Below are 18,043 nucleotides of genomic sequence, written 5' to 3' on the forward strand. Positions count from 1 at the left end.
TGTGTAGGCTATATCGGATAAAACAAATCAGAATGATTGTTGGTTCAAACCGCTCGTATACATCGATGCTCTTCACATTTGGGCCACGCCCCAAAATTGGAAGGAAAATGAAGTTTGAAAGTCTTGGAATGTTTAATCTTATGCCTGGTGTAATTTTATTTCAAGCCAAGGAAAAGGATTGAATGTTTGTTTAAAGCAGTTTTCCTTAAACCCTCTTTTGTTTCAATCAAGCTCCGCCCCCAAATCGGCAAGATTCAAGTTAGGTAGCAGGTCAACTGTTACGCAGGATTATTGTGATTACAAACTAAACAAAAAATAAACTGCAGCAACGCACACAGCGGCACTTGACATCATTTAATGAAGCATGATCTATACGGCTGCATTTTTCTTCTTCGAAGGACTTTACTTCAGGGGCAGAAAAATATATTTAAAAAAATAAAGAAGTAGAAAAGGAAGCCCTATAACAAAGTGAACATGTATGAACGCACTTGACGAACTACTTTTCGTACGTTTAACCCCAAAAATACACCTGCGTAAGCTTGACCGTTAAACTTGAGTAGCGCCCTCAATTGGCTGAAAATAAGCACATAATCACATACGATTGTTTCAAATCACATACGATTATTTCAAATCACAACATCAGATAACCTCTTTATGTATCTTTGATCTTGTCTATCTTTAATGTTCAGTATCCAATCACTACAGCAATGCATCCCACCACCAGTTGTTTTTTTAATTTCGCGTACTATAGTTTTGCGCCTAGGGTCGGTTGAAAGCAATAATAATCTTTCGCTCGTGCTCCCGCCCTGCAAACAGGACACTGGGAAGAGCTGACGAATTAACGCTCTGATTGGATATATTTTGCGTGACCTGTGACCTGCAAGTCCTCACGACCACGACCCTGAAAGTTTTGAAACTGAGTCATTCATCACTCTTTTATTCCCATTCATTTTATGTGGCACCCTTTTTGGGTTGAAAAAGCATAATAATGTAGGAAAATCTGTAAAACTTATCTGTTTTGTAAATTTTCAACTCCCGTCAGTTGCTAAGGCTCCGTTTCGAGTTCACGATGGCTCAACGAAATGCATATGATTCGACGCTCATAATTGTTGTCCACATGGTCTGCAATGAAAAGAAATCACATCCGGTATGGTGTGTACTATGCATTAATGGCAAACTTTTCGGAAATAGTATTTGCGCGCATTGGCTAACCGCGGTCTACAGCTGCAGCCAGATGCTTTATACATAGGTCATGATAAATTACCCAAAATGCCATTCCCACTTCCTTGACAAGATTCTGTGAAGCTCATCTGCCCTTCCCAGCTCCCTGTTTGTAGGGCCGGGGTACGAGCGAATAATAATCTGAACTTTAGAAATTGCAGTTGCGCCTGCGCCCCTACAGATGTAGCAAAATGAAATCAGACCAACTTTGCGTATTGTCTTGCGAACCCACGGTTTCTAATATTTGAGCAGATTCGCTGACTAATTGTACAAGACAAACGTATCTTGACCTCTAGATTTTGACCAATCCGCGAGCGCTTTTACTATCGAGGTCGTCGTGTCATATTTCACGAATATTTCACGAAAACCTAGACACAGCAACAAAGGCTGTGGCCATGCGCTCTGTGTTATATTACGCGGGACTGACGCTGTTGTATTACAAAATATAAGGCCTGCAAGCCACTGCGTTCGAAAATGTAGTCCTGATTTGGGAATGAAATGAGTTTGACGTTGCGATATAGTAAAGTCGACTCCGATTGGCTGATGCGCAAGATTGCACAAATAAATCTACATGCTTTGATATCAGACTTTAGTCAGGAGTCCGACTCCTTGGATAACGGCTGATACTCACACTACCTAAATAAGAGCGGTTAAGAGAAAAAAGAATCAAAGAAATGCAGTGGTTCCTATTTTTTAATCCTACCATGAAACACATGCAGTTAACAAGAGCTGTTTCGGTGAACTACGTCACCAAAACAGCGAATTCTGAGCGGACTACTTTTCGTAAGTTGAACTCCCAAAACAAACTGCGCGTAGGTATGACCGTTAAACTTGAATAGCGCCCTCAATCAACTAAAAGTAATCACGCAACCCGATCGTCATTGCACACTGTACAATTATTATGTAATCATTTACCATTCTTTCTAATCAGCAAAGAATCCCTTTATCGATTTTAATTTCAATATTTACACACATAATTAACAGTGAGTCAATTAACATTATATGCGCGAACTACTTTTCGTACGTTTAACCCCCAAACCAAACCTGCGTAGGCTTGACCGTTAAACTGAAATAGTGCCCTCAATTGACTGAGAGTATCACCACATATAATTGTCATTGAACAATGTACTCGATTATAGAGTTCTTTCCAATCGCAACAGTACCAAGTAATTCAAACACGCCTCATCAATATCGGCCGTTACGCTTTTGACAGCGCCCTCTGTTACGTAATTTTTTTCAGCGCGTTCATTGTTACGCCGAATTGCCTATTCAACTTCACTCTCGATGGAGGAACCACCCCTCTCTCAATCTTTTCTTCTTTGTTTATTTTCTCGCTATCAACAATTCGTTTCACGTCGCACGACCGCTCAGTACCGGCACTGGTCTCACGCCCATGTACATACAAGGCTAAATCCAGAACATACCAGTAATTATTTTAAAAAAAATGTTCCCCGAAAAAAAGGTCCAAAAATTTTCCTCCCCTGCACTCTTCATGCCGGTGCATAATATGTTGGCGCAATTATAATGTTTTTTGCGACGTCACACTTCCAAAAAAGAAAAGAAAAAAAAGGAATGGTGATTTCTTTTTGGAGAGGGGCATGGCCCCCGTTGCCCCCCACCCCCCGGATCCGCCGTTGTGTGTGCATGTCCCTAGTTTTCACTGCGGCATCTTGGTCGACAGAGCATAGGTTTTAACCGATTTTTTTTTCTGAGTGAGTAAAATTCCACCACGTTCCAAATGCATGTATTCCACTTTATAAATCTTGAGTTTATCAACTACCTTTTTACACAAAGCTGCGAAAAAATGGGGGAAATTTTGTTTCAGAAAATAAAAAGGTCATCATATCCATGTTTTGGTACATGTATATATAAAAGTAAGTCATTGTATGCTGTTGCGGAAGATATGAACCTATGAAGATAATTATGAAAACTATAGTTTCATTACTATCAAGTTACACATTCAGCAAAAAAGATTCGTAAACATATAGAACTTCTTCAGAAATCAGTGAGAGTACTGTAACTCGGTTCCCTCGCAGTTTAAAGCAAAAGAAGCAGTAAATGGCGGATGGAGATGAATAACTTGCCGCGTAGAGTGATGTATATTGAAATTCGAGGAACAAAATTAATGGGTTGAAAAGTATAATTGGGTATTGGATAAAGACCGATACATTGCGAAAAAATACGGCGAAAGCACCGTATACGAATACATAATTTCAGCAAATGTGCGTGTAAGTCACTGCGTGTAAGTCACTGTAAGTCATTAAAATCGTTTATGACGGGAGTTTAGAGGTTCAAAGGTTTTTTTTTGACATGCATGAAGGCAAAGTGCATTTTGAGCTAACAATCCTCTAAGTGTTTCCAACTATATATTAAGACTCAGTGGCGTGATGACTGTATGTACAATAGCCTAGTGGTTAGGGTCATTGTCCACAGACCGGGGGTCCGGGGTTCGAAACTGACCGCGGTGCATTTTTGGTTTTCAATACACGCGCTCAGTCATTTTCTTTAAGAGTCTTAATTCCCCGTCGTCAAACACCAACCGACCTTAGCTCAATCAGTTAAGTAGCCAGCTGGGACTGTCTGCGAAGTCCAGGTTATGCATCTACTCATAGGTACGGGGCTCTTTTGCTGTCTCGGCAGCAAGGCATAGGGTGTCGCCTCGTTTCCTCCCTTAACGGTGCTTGGCCCTCCGGGGTTACATGGATGGATAGGGAAGGAGGTGTGGTGGGCCGGGGAATCCGAGACCCAGGAAGAGCCCTATATGGGAGTCGGTAACCAATCGCGACCCCTGAATGCTTGGTCAACACCACATAACTTTTTGTTTTTCTTTATCCCATTATTTATTTTCATTGTCGAGGCTTTAGGCCTATAAGGTACAGTAAAAACGAAAAGGTTTCTTCAGAAAGAAATTCGCCCTTAACATTTTTCCAGCCGGGCTACTGAAACAGACTCTTAATTTTAACAAGCCCGCATGATTTTTCTTTAGTGTCTTATAAGCAAGAATGTACATACATGTAAAACATGTATCCTGAGGCAATCTTGTCAGTGTTTTAAATAAACAGATTTTTTTTACCCTAAACAAATAATAAAATTAGACACAAATTGATACAGGTTTGCCTTCTGAATTGAAAGATTCATTCCTTGATTTATTTCTTCTGGTCATTCCATCTTTGCTATAGCCCAATGATTTTTCACTCGACAGCCGGGCTACTCAGTCTTGCGGGCCCCCGCTAAAGTCGAACCCTCAACATATGAAACAGCTATATCAACATTTCAGTGTAAACAGAAAATCCAATCACAATGATCAGCTCTGCCTGCACGGGTCCCTATTCGCCACTGGGTTGATGGGAAGCAAATATTGATATAAAGTGTCTTGCCCAAGGACAAATATACTTCAGTATAGCAAGGCTGCTTGTAGGACCACACAAGGACTCAACTGCATCCAATTCACTCAACTTGGAGTCTCGCTGTTGCCTTTTGCAATCTTTGCTGCACTCCAGCAAGATTGAGGTCCAAACTGAAGGCCGGAAAAAATCTTGACAAAAATAAAGGCATTTCTACAACTTTGCGGAAAAGCCAAATATTGAAACACTAGGCCTATACTATAGGCGAATTAGGCGAGAGTTGCCTAACGCGGAGTACTAAATTGACACATTTTACTCCGTAAATAAAAAATAATTTTTACGCAGACATTATTATCATAAATTGACGCCCTTGACTACGTTACCAATAACAGCAAATTATTCGCGAACAACTTTTTCGCACATTTAACAGCAAAAACAAACTGCGCTTAGGCTTGACCGCTAAACTTGAATAGCGCCCTTAATCAACTCGAAATAATCACTGTACAAATATTATGTAATCAAATACAATTCTTTCTGATCACAACAGCAAAGAACCCCTTTATGTATCTTAAATCCTAATGAACAAATGTAAATAACAGGAGCTGTTTCGGCGAAATACATCGCCGAAACGGCGAATTATGAGCGAACTACTTTTCGTACGTTTAACCCCAAACCAAACCTGCGCAGGCTTGACCGTTAAACTTAAATAGTGCCCTCAATTGACTGAGAGTATCACCACGAATAATCGTCATCGAACAATGTACTCGGTAATATAATTATTTCCAGTCACTAACAGTACCAAGGAATTCGAAAACACCTTACTTTCTCTTCCAATATCCGGCGTTACACTATTGACAGCACACTCTGTTTACGTAATTTTCTAGCGCGTTGATTGTTACGCCGAATTGCCTATTCAACTTCACTCTCGATGGAGGAACCGCCCCTCTCTCAAACCATTGTTCTTTTGTTTCACTTCTTGCAATCAACAATTCGTTGCATGCCACGCGACAGTTCAGTCCGGTACTGGTCTCGCGCCCACGTATGTATAAGGCCAAATCCAGGACACAGGCCAACCCCCCCCCCCCGAAAAAGTGGGTCTAAAAATGTTCCGCCCCAAATTTGATATGAAAAAGCAAGGGGGCACTAGGACTCTTCATTACATCGGTGCATGGTGGCGCAATTTTAAAGCTGTACGTAGGTGGCTGATTTTTTTGCGACGTCCCTTTAAAAAAGAAAGAAAGACATGGGTTTGGTGATTTTTTTTTGGGGGGGGGGAATGAACCCATGACCCCCCCCCACCCCCGCCCTGGATCCGCCGTTGCGCTGTAAAAAAAATGTTGGTTAAAAACACTGTTTGGCAATATATATTTTTTACCCAACATTGGTTGTAAAAATTGTTCAACTATTTGGAAGAATTTGCCCAAGAGTTTAACCTGTTGAAAATGACCAACATTGGTCTACATATCAACCCATTTTGCCCAATGTTTTTACATATCATTGTCCCTATTCACTTGTGGCATCTTGACAGATTTTTTTTCTCACTAAGTAAAATTCCAGCAAGTTGCAAATGCATGTATTTCATTTTATAAATCTTGAGTTTTTCAACTCACTATAATTATACGATCGCAGTCATCGATTCGTGTTTTAGACTATACAGCTGCGATAAACTGGGGATTTTTTGTTTCAGGAAATAAAAAGGTCATCATATTTTGGTATAAAAAAAAATCATGAGCTCTTGCGGAAGATATGAACCTATCACATCCCTGCCCAGTTTATGAACTGTAGGTCGTTCGATAATTTAGAAGGGTCTTTGAAAAGTGTATTTGCTGGGGTATTTCTTTCCTAGTTTCAATACTGGATATGTCGTTTCCAATGCAACAGACCCGAATACCGTCTAAATGCAGGTTGATTGTGTAAAGCGGTGTGTGCTCTATTCACTCTTTGTATCGCGATGTTGGAACAAAAGCGGAGAAGTTGAACTGGCGTCTTCGCGTTCACAAAAAATTACCCAATGGCGGGAGAAGTGCGTTGCACCCAAAAGTACAAGAAAGTATTACGTAACTTTTCCACCGCGAACCATTGTGCATGCGTTTGCGGTTTGATCCTTCGGAAACAACGCTTCCAGTCGATCGCGCGAGACCAGAACCTCTCCGTGCAGACGACGCGCCGTACGGCGAACCGGCCCGAAGCCCGCCGCCCGCCGCCCGCCGAAATTTAGTTTGGTTTCGGACAGACGCTTTGAAGACATTTTCGAATTCCGACGGCAACCCCCGCGGGTGGGCACAATTTGGCTGTGTGTGTTGGTGTGTTGGGGGGGGGGGGGGGGGGGAAATTAATGATGATACCCCGCGCTGTTTACATACCCTTTTTCTTCTAGGCTTTTCTAGTTTTCGATGTGCATCTTTTGTTTTAAAGAGAAAAATTACTTTTACTCAAATTTTGGGCGTCTGCAACCCTCTGAAAGTGAAAAAGGAGTTTCATTTTGTACACAAATGAACCCACCCTGCGTGAGCTGAATTAATATCTGGCAGCCAATAATTCGAAATAAGTCAGTTTCTAAACGTCGTTGGATTCTAGTAAAAATAGCAATTGGACAGTCAATTTTCGAGGTGAAACGCAGCGAGGGGACGCGTCTTTAACAATTGAACCTGTGATATTTTCTGCTGATATTGTGAAACCGCTATTTTTTTTAGCATTTTAAAAGATTTTTCACTTTTGCATATATAAGACATGATATAGGTTGGTACCCAACACCCTATCATGTTCGATAATGGATTGGAAACCAGTTCAGTTGCTTGGCGGGTCTGTTTGTTATGTGTGCAAACGTAACCTGAAATAAAAAGCTACTTATTTGGACGCCCCCTCAAAAAAATATAATCATAATATAAAGAAAAACAGCGATAAAGCAAGAACTGGAAGATAATGGGGTACATTTAAACAAAAAAAGGAGAAACATTGTCCAACACGTCCATGAAACTACATAAATAAGATGTGTCGTATAAATGACACTTTTTTAGCTGCTCCCATCTAACTTGACATTGTGTTGTTTTTAGACACCCTAAAATAATAGCATTGATAGGGAGCGTAAATAACACATTCTAATTGCTTTAAATGTGTGCTGTAGTATTAATTTCATCAGATTCATATCCTACATCCGATTCAACTTTGGCTCGCATAGCAAAGCACACAATGCATGACGTCATTATGTCTTAGGTCTTTTTAGCCATGTGGTTGCGAAGGGTGATTTCTAAAGGTTACGTAACACCTTGATTACATGTTCACAGAAATGTTCACACAGGCGGGCGAAATCTTTGAAAATTAATTTCTTCTGTTTGGAAGACCGTATTTTCATGCAATTTTCAGGATTTATTTCTGTCGTAATGATCCAAGTGTGTGCTATAAATCGTTGTGATATGTTATTTTTTTAATTTTCGTTCAAATTGGAAAAGTAGGACTGGCTACGTGCATTTTTGAAAGTTGTAACACTGGCGTCTGCAATATCTGTCAATCTTTTCAAGCCTCACGAATATTAATAAGGTTCCTATCCACTATGGTGTGCAGTAAAAATTTGCCTTTGCAAGGTGTTACACAAGCGTTCGCAACAACAGATTAAGCTGAAACTCGGAATATACTTAGATGTTATATATAAGTGTTCAACTATTCGAGAGATAACAACTTGCATAGATTCCTAGAAATTAATATAGAAACATAGATTTGGGGAAGTTTTCGAACGATTTTTTCCAGACTTGAAGGTCAGCTTGACCAGTAACCAAAATTGACGTTTCGGCATGGATGACGGCGATTTTTTCACTGACATGAAGTAATTAGAACTTCTTCCATTTTAACTGATCATTGAAATCACATTGAGCATAAATTATTTTCTGAGAAACACAACGTTCAAAGGCCATGTTTTTTTTTTTTTTTGGGGGGGGGGGTTCACAAATTTCACTGCTCTGTTACAGTGTCTAAGTACGTAATCGGATTAGCTTTACTTGACAACCGGCACCGCTATGGCGTTAGCAACCACATGGCTCGTTTGGGCGACACATGCAGACACACTGAGTTTCAATACCGTATACATTACATGTATCTTTCTTTCATGCAACAGGCCTACACCGCCCAAGCAGAGGAATAATACAAGCCGGTATATGCCCCATTCGCTCTTGTATCACGATATTGGAACAAAAGCGGAGAAGTTGAACGGGCGAAGGCTCATTAACATTACAATAACGTATACCTTTTGAACAAAATAGTTACATAACTGTTTTTTTTGTTACGTAACGGAGTACTCTACGAACCGTGTGCTACGCCAGTGGTGAAACAAAGACCGTATCTTGAAAGCAACTCTACTACAATGATTTGATCCTCTGCAAAGAAACTGGTGAACTATCGTATTCGGAAACAAAGCTCAAGAGTCGCTCGCACGAGACCGAAACCTCGCCTGAAGTCTTAAAACAAATTATACTAGGAATAGACGACACATCGTGACTAACATGAGTTAGTATAGCAACGTCCCTTTAAAAAAAATTGGGTTTGTTGATACTTTTTGGGGGAAGGCATGCCATGTTTTGGTATAAAAAAAGTCAGTAATCGTAAACTCTCGATCTTGCGGAAGATATGAACCTATCACATCCCTGCCCAGTTTATGAACAGTAGGTTGTGCGATAATTTAGAAGGCGCCAATTGGGAAAAGTGTACTTGCTAATTGGGCGTTTCTGTTCTAGTTTCAATACCGTATCTCGCTTCCAATGCAACAGACCCGAATACCGGCCAAATACAGGTTGGTCGGTAAAGCGGTGTGCTCTATTCGCTCTTTGTATAGCGATGTTGGAACAAAAGCGGAGAAGTTGAACCAGCGACTTCGCGTTCACAAAAAGTTACGTAACGGCGGGAGAAGTGCGTTGCACCCAAAAGTAAAAGAAAGTACACTGTATTAAGTAACTTTCCCACGGCGAACCATTGTGCATGCATTTATGGTTTGATCCTTGGGAAACAACGCTTCGAGTCGAGTCGCTCGCGCGAAACCGAAACCTCTAAGTGCAGTCTTACACCAAACCAGGGATTGGGAGACGACGCGCCGAACGGTGAACCGGTCCGCCGCCCACCCGCCGGTGCAGCTTTCGAACTTTCTTCGGTCAGGCACTTTCGTATTCCGTAGGCACCCCCCCCCCCCCGCGGGCGTGCACAGTTTGTGGGGGAAATGACATTAAAGACGACACCCCGTGCTGTTTTCATACCTTTTTCTTCTATAAGCTAACTAGTTTTCGATGTGCATTTTTTTTTAAGAAAAAATTTAGTTTTATTCCAACTTTAGGCGTCTGCTACCCTCTGAAAGAGGAGTTTTCATTTTGCACACAAATGAACCCACTCTGCGTAAGCTGAATTAATATCTGGCGGCCAATAATTCAAAGAAATAAGTCAGTTTCTAAACGTCGTTGGATTCTAGGAAAATAAAATTGGACAATCAATGTTCGAGGTGAAACGCAGCGAGGGGACGCGTCTTTAACAATGAACCTGCGATATTTTCGGCTTGTACTCGCTCCCCTCCCCAACAACAAAACATTTTATTGTGAAATCGCAAATTGTATCATTATAAAAGTTCTTCACTTTTGCATATATAAGACATGATATAGGTTGGTACCCAACAACCTATCATGTTCGAGAATGGATTGGATACCAGTTCAGTTGCTCGACAGGTCTGTTTGTTATGTGCGCAAACGCAACCTGAAATAAAACGCTACTTATTTGGACGCCCCCCATTAATATAATAATATTGATAAACACGCTTTTTTGCGGGGGGGGGGGGGTTGAGCAGTATTCCAAAGAAAAACAGCGATAAAGAAAGAACTAGAAGATAGGCCTAATTGGGTACATTTTAAAGAAAAAAAAGGAGAAAAACATTGTCCAAACACGTCCATGAAAGATGCTTTTTATTTTTAGCTGCTCTCATCAAACATGACACGTGTTTTTAAGACACCCTAAAATAATAGCATTGACAGGGAGCGTAAATAACACATTCTTATTACTTTAATTTTGTGCTGTAGTATTAATTTCATCAGATTTATATCCTACTTCCGATTCAACTTTGGCTCTCATAGCAAAGCGCACATATAAACAAAGCATGACGTCATTACGTCTTGGGCCTTTTGGGCGACATGCAGACACTACCGGACTACTGGGTTCAATTAGGACTACTGGGTTTCAGGCCTACACCGCCCAACGGCACAGGTTAATACAAGCCTGTATATGCCCCATTCGCTCTTTATCATGTATCGCGATATTGGAACAAAAGCAGAGAAGTTGAACAGGCGAAGGCTTCCCATTCACATTGCAACAACGTATGCCTTTTGAACAAAAAAAGTTACGTAACGGATGAAAAACATTGTCCAAACACGTCCATGAAAGATGCGTCGTAAATGGCGTTTTTTTTTAAGCTGCTCCCATCAAACTTGACGCGTGTTTTATGACACCCTAAAATAATAGCATTGACAGGGAGCTTAAATAACACATTCTTATTGCTTTAATTTTGTGCTGTAGTATTAATTTCGTCAGATTTATATCCTACTTCCGATTCAACTTTGGCTCTCATAGCAAAGCGCACATGTAAACAAAGCGTGACGTCATTATGTCTTATGTCTTTTGGGCGACATGCAGACACTACTGGGTTTCAATACCGTACTCCGCCCAAGCACAGGTCAATAAAAGCCGTTATATGCCCCATTCGCTCTTGTATCACCATATTGGAACAAAAGCGGAGAAGTTGAACCGCAGGCGAAGGCTTTGCATTCACATTGCAATAACAAAAAAAGTTACGTAACGCACGAAAGACTCATACGAACATTGCGCTGCACCCGCCGTGAAACAAGGACCGTATCTTGAAAGCAACTTTTCCACGGTGGTAAAACCAATGATTTGATCCTCTGCAAAGAAACTGGTGAACAATCGTATTCGGAAACAAAGCTCAAGAGTTACTCGCGCGAGACCGAAACCTCTCCCGCAGTCTTAAAAACAAACTATACTAGGAATAGACGACACATGGGGACCAACATAACATGCTCCATACTTGATCATACTGGTCAGCTATGTTAGCTTAAAATTCTACAACAAAATAAATTAAAAGCAGACACAAGGTCAAAGTGAAAAGAAGGAGGAAAGGACATCGAGCAGTCAGTGGATACTGCAACATGGACTTACCTGTTCAAACGTTTCGTTATAGAAGTCAGTTCAGTTCGGTTCATTTATTTCCGGTGTTCACAAATCACTGTGTGTGTACAAAAAAGTGCACCAAGGTCCGTTTCGAACCCCGGACCCTGCGCTCTGTGGACAAGTATTGTACACACAGTAACTAATGAGTCTTAATATAATAGTTGTAAACACTTGGAGGATTGTTAGCTCAATCCGCGCTTTGCATTCATACATTCATGTAAAAAAACCCTCTATAAACTTCTAAACTTCCGTAATACACAAACGATTTAAATGACTTGTAAACGAACCTGTTTCATTAAGGCACTTTTGCTGATTTTTTTTGTATTCGTATACGGTACATTCGCCGATTACAAAAATTATTTTGCTGAATGTTAACTTTGATATATGAAACTATAGTTATTTATTCCTTACATTCTTTTCTTGGCTTATAAAATTATTGATACGTACCCTTGTTTGTCTTTGCATGTAAATTGTTTTCTCTGAACACAAGCATTTTGCTTGATTATCACTTGGTGTCTAACATTAGGCCGATGGTGTTATAGGGCCCATGCCTATATATACAACCTGTGTTTTCTTATGGATTCCTCTATATGTTTTCACTCCTGTTGGACGTGTACACGTACACGTATACATTATGTACATGTATTTAACACACTGATTCGTGAACACTGGAAATAAATGAACCGAACTGAACTGACTTCTGTAACGAAACGTTTGAACAGGTAAGTCCATGTTGCAGTATCTACTGACTACTCGATGTCCTTTCCTCTTTCCTTTCACTTTGACCTTGGGTCTGCTTTTAATATATTCTGCTGCAAAATTTAAATATATTTTGTAAGACAGGTTTGATTTTTACTGTGGTTTTTTTTTTATCACGTATCACATCAGTATCTCACTGAAGGCATTTTGAAAGCGGCGGGCCCGGCTCACCGTACGAGTGCCCGTATTATTACATAGTCGAGGGACGGTAGCTGACCAGTATGACCATGCAAGTATGAAGCATGTTATTGTTGGTCACAATGTGTCGTCACAATTCCCAGTATAGTTTGTTTTAAGACTAGACTGCGGGGCGAGGTTTCGGTCTCGCGCGAGCGACTCGTGAGCTTTTTTTCCGAATACGATTGTTCACCAGATTCTTTGCAGAGGATCAAATCATTGGTTTCACCATGGACAAGTTGCTTTCAAGATACGGTCTTTGTTTTTCGACGGGTGTAGCGCACAATTCGTAGAGTCCTTCATTACGTAACTTTTTTTATGTTCAAAAGGTATTACGTTATTGCAATGTGAATGGGAAGCCTTCGCCTGTTCAACTTCTCCGCTTTTGTTCCAATATCTTGATACAAGAGCGAATGGGGCATATACCGGCTTGTGTTAACCTGTGCTAGGGCGGTTTAGGCCTGTTGCATGGAAAGAAAGATACATGTACATGAATACGGTACTGAAACTCAGTGTCTGCATGTCGCCCAAAAGACCAAAGACATGACGTCACGCTTTGTTTACATGTGCGCTTTGCTATGAGAGCCAATTTGAATCGGATGTAGGATATGAATCTGATGAAATTAGTACAGCAGCACAAAATTAAAGCAATTAGAATGTGTTATTTACCCTCCCAATCAATATTTTAGGGTGCCTTAAAACATATGTCAAGTTAGATGGGAGCAGCTAAAAAAAGCGTCATTTACGACACATCTTTGGACGTGACTCAATATACTTTCTTTTACTCTGAGTGCATTGGAAGCGTGATACGGTATTGAAACTAGAACAGAAACGCCTCAGCAAGTACACTTTTTCCAAGCCCTTCTAAATTATCCAACAACCTACTGTTCATAAACTGGGCAGGGATGTGATAGGTTCATATCTTCCGCAAGAGCTTATGATTACTGACTTCTTTTTTTATATCAAAACGTGGATATGATGACCTTTGTTTCCTGAAACGAAAATTCCCCAGTTAGCGCAGCTTTGTATGAAACACGAATCAATGACAGTGTACTTCTATTGCAGCGAGTTGAAAACTCAAGATTTATAATTTGGAACTTGCTGGAATTTTACTCAGGGAGAAAAAAAAATTTGTTAAAACCAATCAGCCCTGTCAAGATGCCACATGTGAATAGGGACATTTATTACGGATTCGGGGGGGGGGGGGGGCTGCAGCATTATAATTGCGCCACATGCACCAATGCCATGAAGAGTCCCTTGCTTTTCATATCAAATATGGGCGGAACATTTTTGGACCCACTTAATTTTTTTTTGGGGGGGGGGGAGGTTTGGCCCACCCTAAAAAATCACTGTGTCTTGGCTTCGGCCTTAAATTATGGTCGCGAGACCAGTAGGCCCTAGCTACCGCACAGAACGGTCGCGCGCGACATGCAACGAATTGTTGATTGCAAGAAGTGAAAGCAAGAATGGTTTGAGAGAGGGGTGGTTCCTCCATCGAGAGTGAAGTTGAATAGGCAATTCAGCGTTACAGTGGACGCGCTAAAAAATTACGTAACAGACTGTGCTGTTGGAAAGAATTCGAGTGCATTGTTCAATGACGAGTATTTGTGGCAATTCTCTCAGTCAATTGAGGGCACTATTTCAGTTTAACGGTCAAACCTACGCAGGTTTGGTTTGTGGGTTAAACGTACGAAAAGTAGTACGAAAAAATAAGCTGTTTCGGCGACGTAGTTCGCCGAAACAGCTCCTGTTAATTGCGTGCGTTCATTAGGATTAAAGATATATGACAGGGTTCTTTGCTGCTGTGATTAGGAAGAATTGTATTTGATTCCATAATATTTGTACAGTGATTATTTCGAGTGGATTGAGGGTGCTATTCAAGTTTAACGGTCAAGCCTACGCGCAGTTTGTTTTTGGAGTTAAATGTCATAATTTGCTGTTAGTAAAGGGCGTCAGTCGCTTATGATAATTATGTCTACGTAAAATTGTTACTTTATCACGGGGTAACTTTGTCAATTAAGTCCCCCATGTTAGGCAACCCTTCGCCTAATTCGCCTATAGGCCTATAGTGTTTGAATTTTTGGCTTTTGCGCAAAGTTGTAGAAAAGCCTTTATTTTTTTCAAGATTTCTTCCGGCCTTCAGTTTGGGCCTTCGTCTTGCTGGAGTGCAGCAGAAGATGCAAAAAGGCAACAGCAAGACTCCAAGTGGAGTGAATTGGATGCAGTTGAGTCATTGTGCGGTCCTGACAAGCAGCCTTGCTATTAAACTCTGTCCTTGGGCAAGACACTTTGATATCAATATTTGCTTCCCACCAACCCAGTAGTAAATAAGGACCCGTGCAGGCAGAGATGATAATTGTATTTGAATTTTCTGTTTACACTGAAATGTTGGTATACTGTTGTTAAATAATAAGTTCAGGGTTCGAGTTTAGCCGGGGCCCGCAAGCCTAAGTAGCCCGGCTGGCGAGTGAACAATTAGCCTATTTGGCTACGGCAAAGATGAAAGGACCGGAGAAATGAAACATTCAATTCAGAAAGCAAATCTGTATCAATTTGTGTCTAATTTTATTATTTGTTAAGGGTCAAAAAATGGATCTGTTTATTAAAAACATCGACAAGATTGCCTCAGGAAACATGTTTTACATGTATGTACATTCTTGTTTATAAAGACACTAAAAAAACATGCAGGCTTGTTAAAATTAAGAGTCTGTGTCAGTAGCCCGGCTGGAAAAATGTTAAGGGCGAATTTATTTTTGAGGAAAACCTTTCCGTTTTTACTGTAGCCTTTAAAGTCTCGACAATGAATAAAAATAATGGGATAAAGAAAAACAAAAAGTTATGTGGTGTTGACCAAGCATTCAGGGGTCGCGATTGGTTACCGACTCCCATATAGGGCTCTTCCTGGGTCTCGGATTCCCCGGCCCACCACACCTCCTTCCCTATCCATCCATGTAACCCTGGAGGGCCAAGCACCGTTAAGGGAGGAAACGAGGCGACACCCTATGCCTTGCTGCCGAGACAGCAAAAGAGCCCCGTACCTATGAGTAGATGCATAACCTGGACTTCGCAGACAGTCCCAGCCGGCTACTTAACTGATTGAGCTAAGGTCGGTTGGTATTAGACGACGGGAAATTAAGACTCTTAAAGAAAATGACTGAGCGTGTGTATTGAAAACCAAAAATGCACCAGGTCGGTTTCGAACCCCGGACCCCGCGGTTTGTGGACAATGACACTAACCACTAGGCTATTGTGTATATAGTAATCGAATTACTGAGTCTTAATATATAGTTGGAAACACTTAGAGGATTGTTAGCTCATAATGCGCTTTGCCTTCATACGTGCATGTAAAAACCCTCTAAATTCCAAACTCCCGTCATAAACAAACGATTTAAACGAATCTGTTTCATGAACACGCACTTTCACTGAAATTATGTATTCGTATACGGTACATTCGCCGCATTTTTCCGCAATGTATTGGTCTATTTCCAATACTTATACTTTTCAATCCATTAATTTTGTTTCTCGGAATTTCGATATACATCACTCTACGCAGTATATGGCATCTCCATACGCCATTTACTGCTTCGTTTGCTTCCAAACTACGAGTTATAGTACTCTCCACTGATTTCTGAAGAAGTTCTACATGTTTACAAATCTATTTTGCTAAATGTTTAACTTGATATATGAAACCATAGTTCATATCTTCATAGGTTCATATCATCCGCAAGAGCTTACGATTACAGATTTTTTTCATACTTTGATGACATTTTTATTTCCTGAAACAAATTGCAGCTTTGTGTAATAGCGAGTTGATAAACTCGAGTTTTATAAAGTGGAAAACATGCATTTAGAACTCTCTGGAATTTTACTCACTGAGAAAAAAAAATAACGTTTAAAAAACCTTGGCTCTGTCAAAATGCCACAGGTGAATAGGGACATGCAAGCATACACCACGGCGGATCCGGGGGGGGGGGGGGACGGGGCTATGCCCCCACCTCCTAAAAAAATTACCAAACCCATTTCTTTTTGTTTAAAGCGTGACGTCGCTAAAAAGGCAGCCATTGCGTACAGCATTATAATTGCGCCACCATTATGCACCGGCATGAAGAGTACTCCTATTTTGGAGCCACTTTTTCGGGGAACAATTTTTTTTAAATAACCGATAACATGGGTGCGAGATTAATAACTTGGGCGCGAGACCAGTACCGGTACTGAACGGTCGTGCGACGTGAAACGAATGGTTGTTTGCGAGAAAAGAAACGAAAGAAGAATAGTTTGAGAGAGGGGTGGTTCCTCCATCGAGAGTTAAATCGGCATAACAATGAAGGAGCAAAACAAAATACGTATTAAGAATGCGCTGTCAATAGTGTAACGGCCGACTATTGACAAGGCGTGTTCGAATTCCTTGGTACTGTTGCGATTGGAAAGAAGTCTATCAACGAGTACATTGTTCAATGACGATTACTTGTAGCGATACTCTAAGTCAATAATTGAGGGCACTATTTAAGTTTAATGGTCAAGCCTACGCAGGTTTGATTTGGGGGTTAAGCGTATGAAAAGTAGTTCGCGCAAAATTTAGCTGTTTTGACGACGGAGCTCGCCGAAACAGCTCCTGTTAATTACGTGTGTTCATATTGGGATTAAAGATAGATAAAGGGGCTCTTTGCTGTTGTGATGAGAAAGAATGGTAAATGATTACATAATAATTGTACAGTGTGCAATGACGATCGGGTTGCGTGATTACTTTTAGTTGATTGAGGGCGCTATTCAAGTTTAACGGTCAAGCTTACGCGCAGTTTGTTTTGGGAGTGCAACTTACAAAAAGTAGTCCACTCAGAATTTGCTGTTTTGGTAACGTAGTTCCCCGAAACAGCTCTTGTTAATTGCGTGTGTTTCATGTTAGGATTAAAAAAATAGGAACCCCGCTTCATTTCTTTTATTCTCATTTCTAACCAACCCTAAGTTTAGGCTCGCAATGCAGAAAAAACCTAGAACCTCTAGAACCCTATTCACCGTAGTGTAACAAATGGGAAAAATATTTAGATTCGGGCAATCAGGCTCGGTGATTATTTGAAGTTATTGAAAATGAATATCGATTTATAGGCGAAGTAAACGGTATAACAACCACTGAAATCCCAGAGAGGACACCTCTCAGTAGGTGTCTATATGGGTGCAGACCTGCAAATCGACTCCCATAGGCCTCGGTGATAATTACACGTATTTCCGATTTTTTTTTAAACACTCACAGCTCCCCAAGATGTTTGAGACACCAACCAAATCAAATCATATTTCATAATCTTTTATTTTCTGTTTTGCTGAAATTATCTATTCGTATA

This window comes from Patiria miniata, unplaced genomic scaffold, assembly GCF_015706575.1.
Source record: "Patiria miniata isolate m_02_andy unplaced genomic scaffold, ASM1570657v1 HiC_scaffold_27, whole genome shotgun sequence".
Lineage (NCBI taxonomy): Eukaryota > Metazoa > Echinodermata > Asteroidea > Valvatida > Asterinidae > Patiria > Patiria miniata.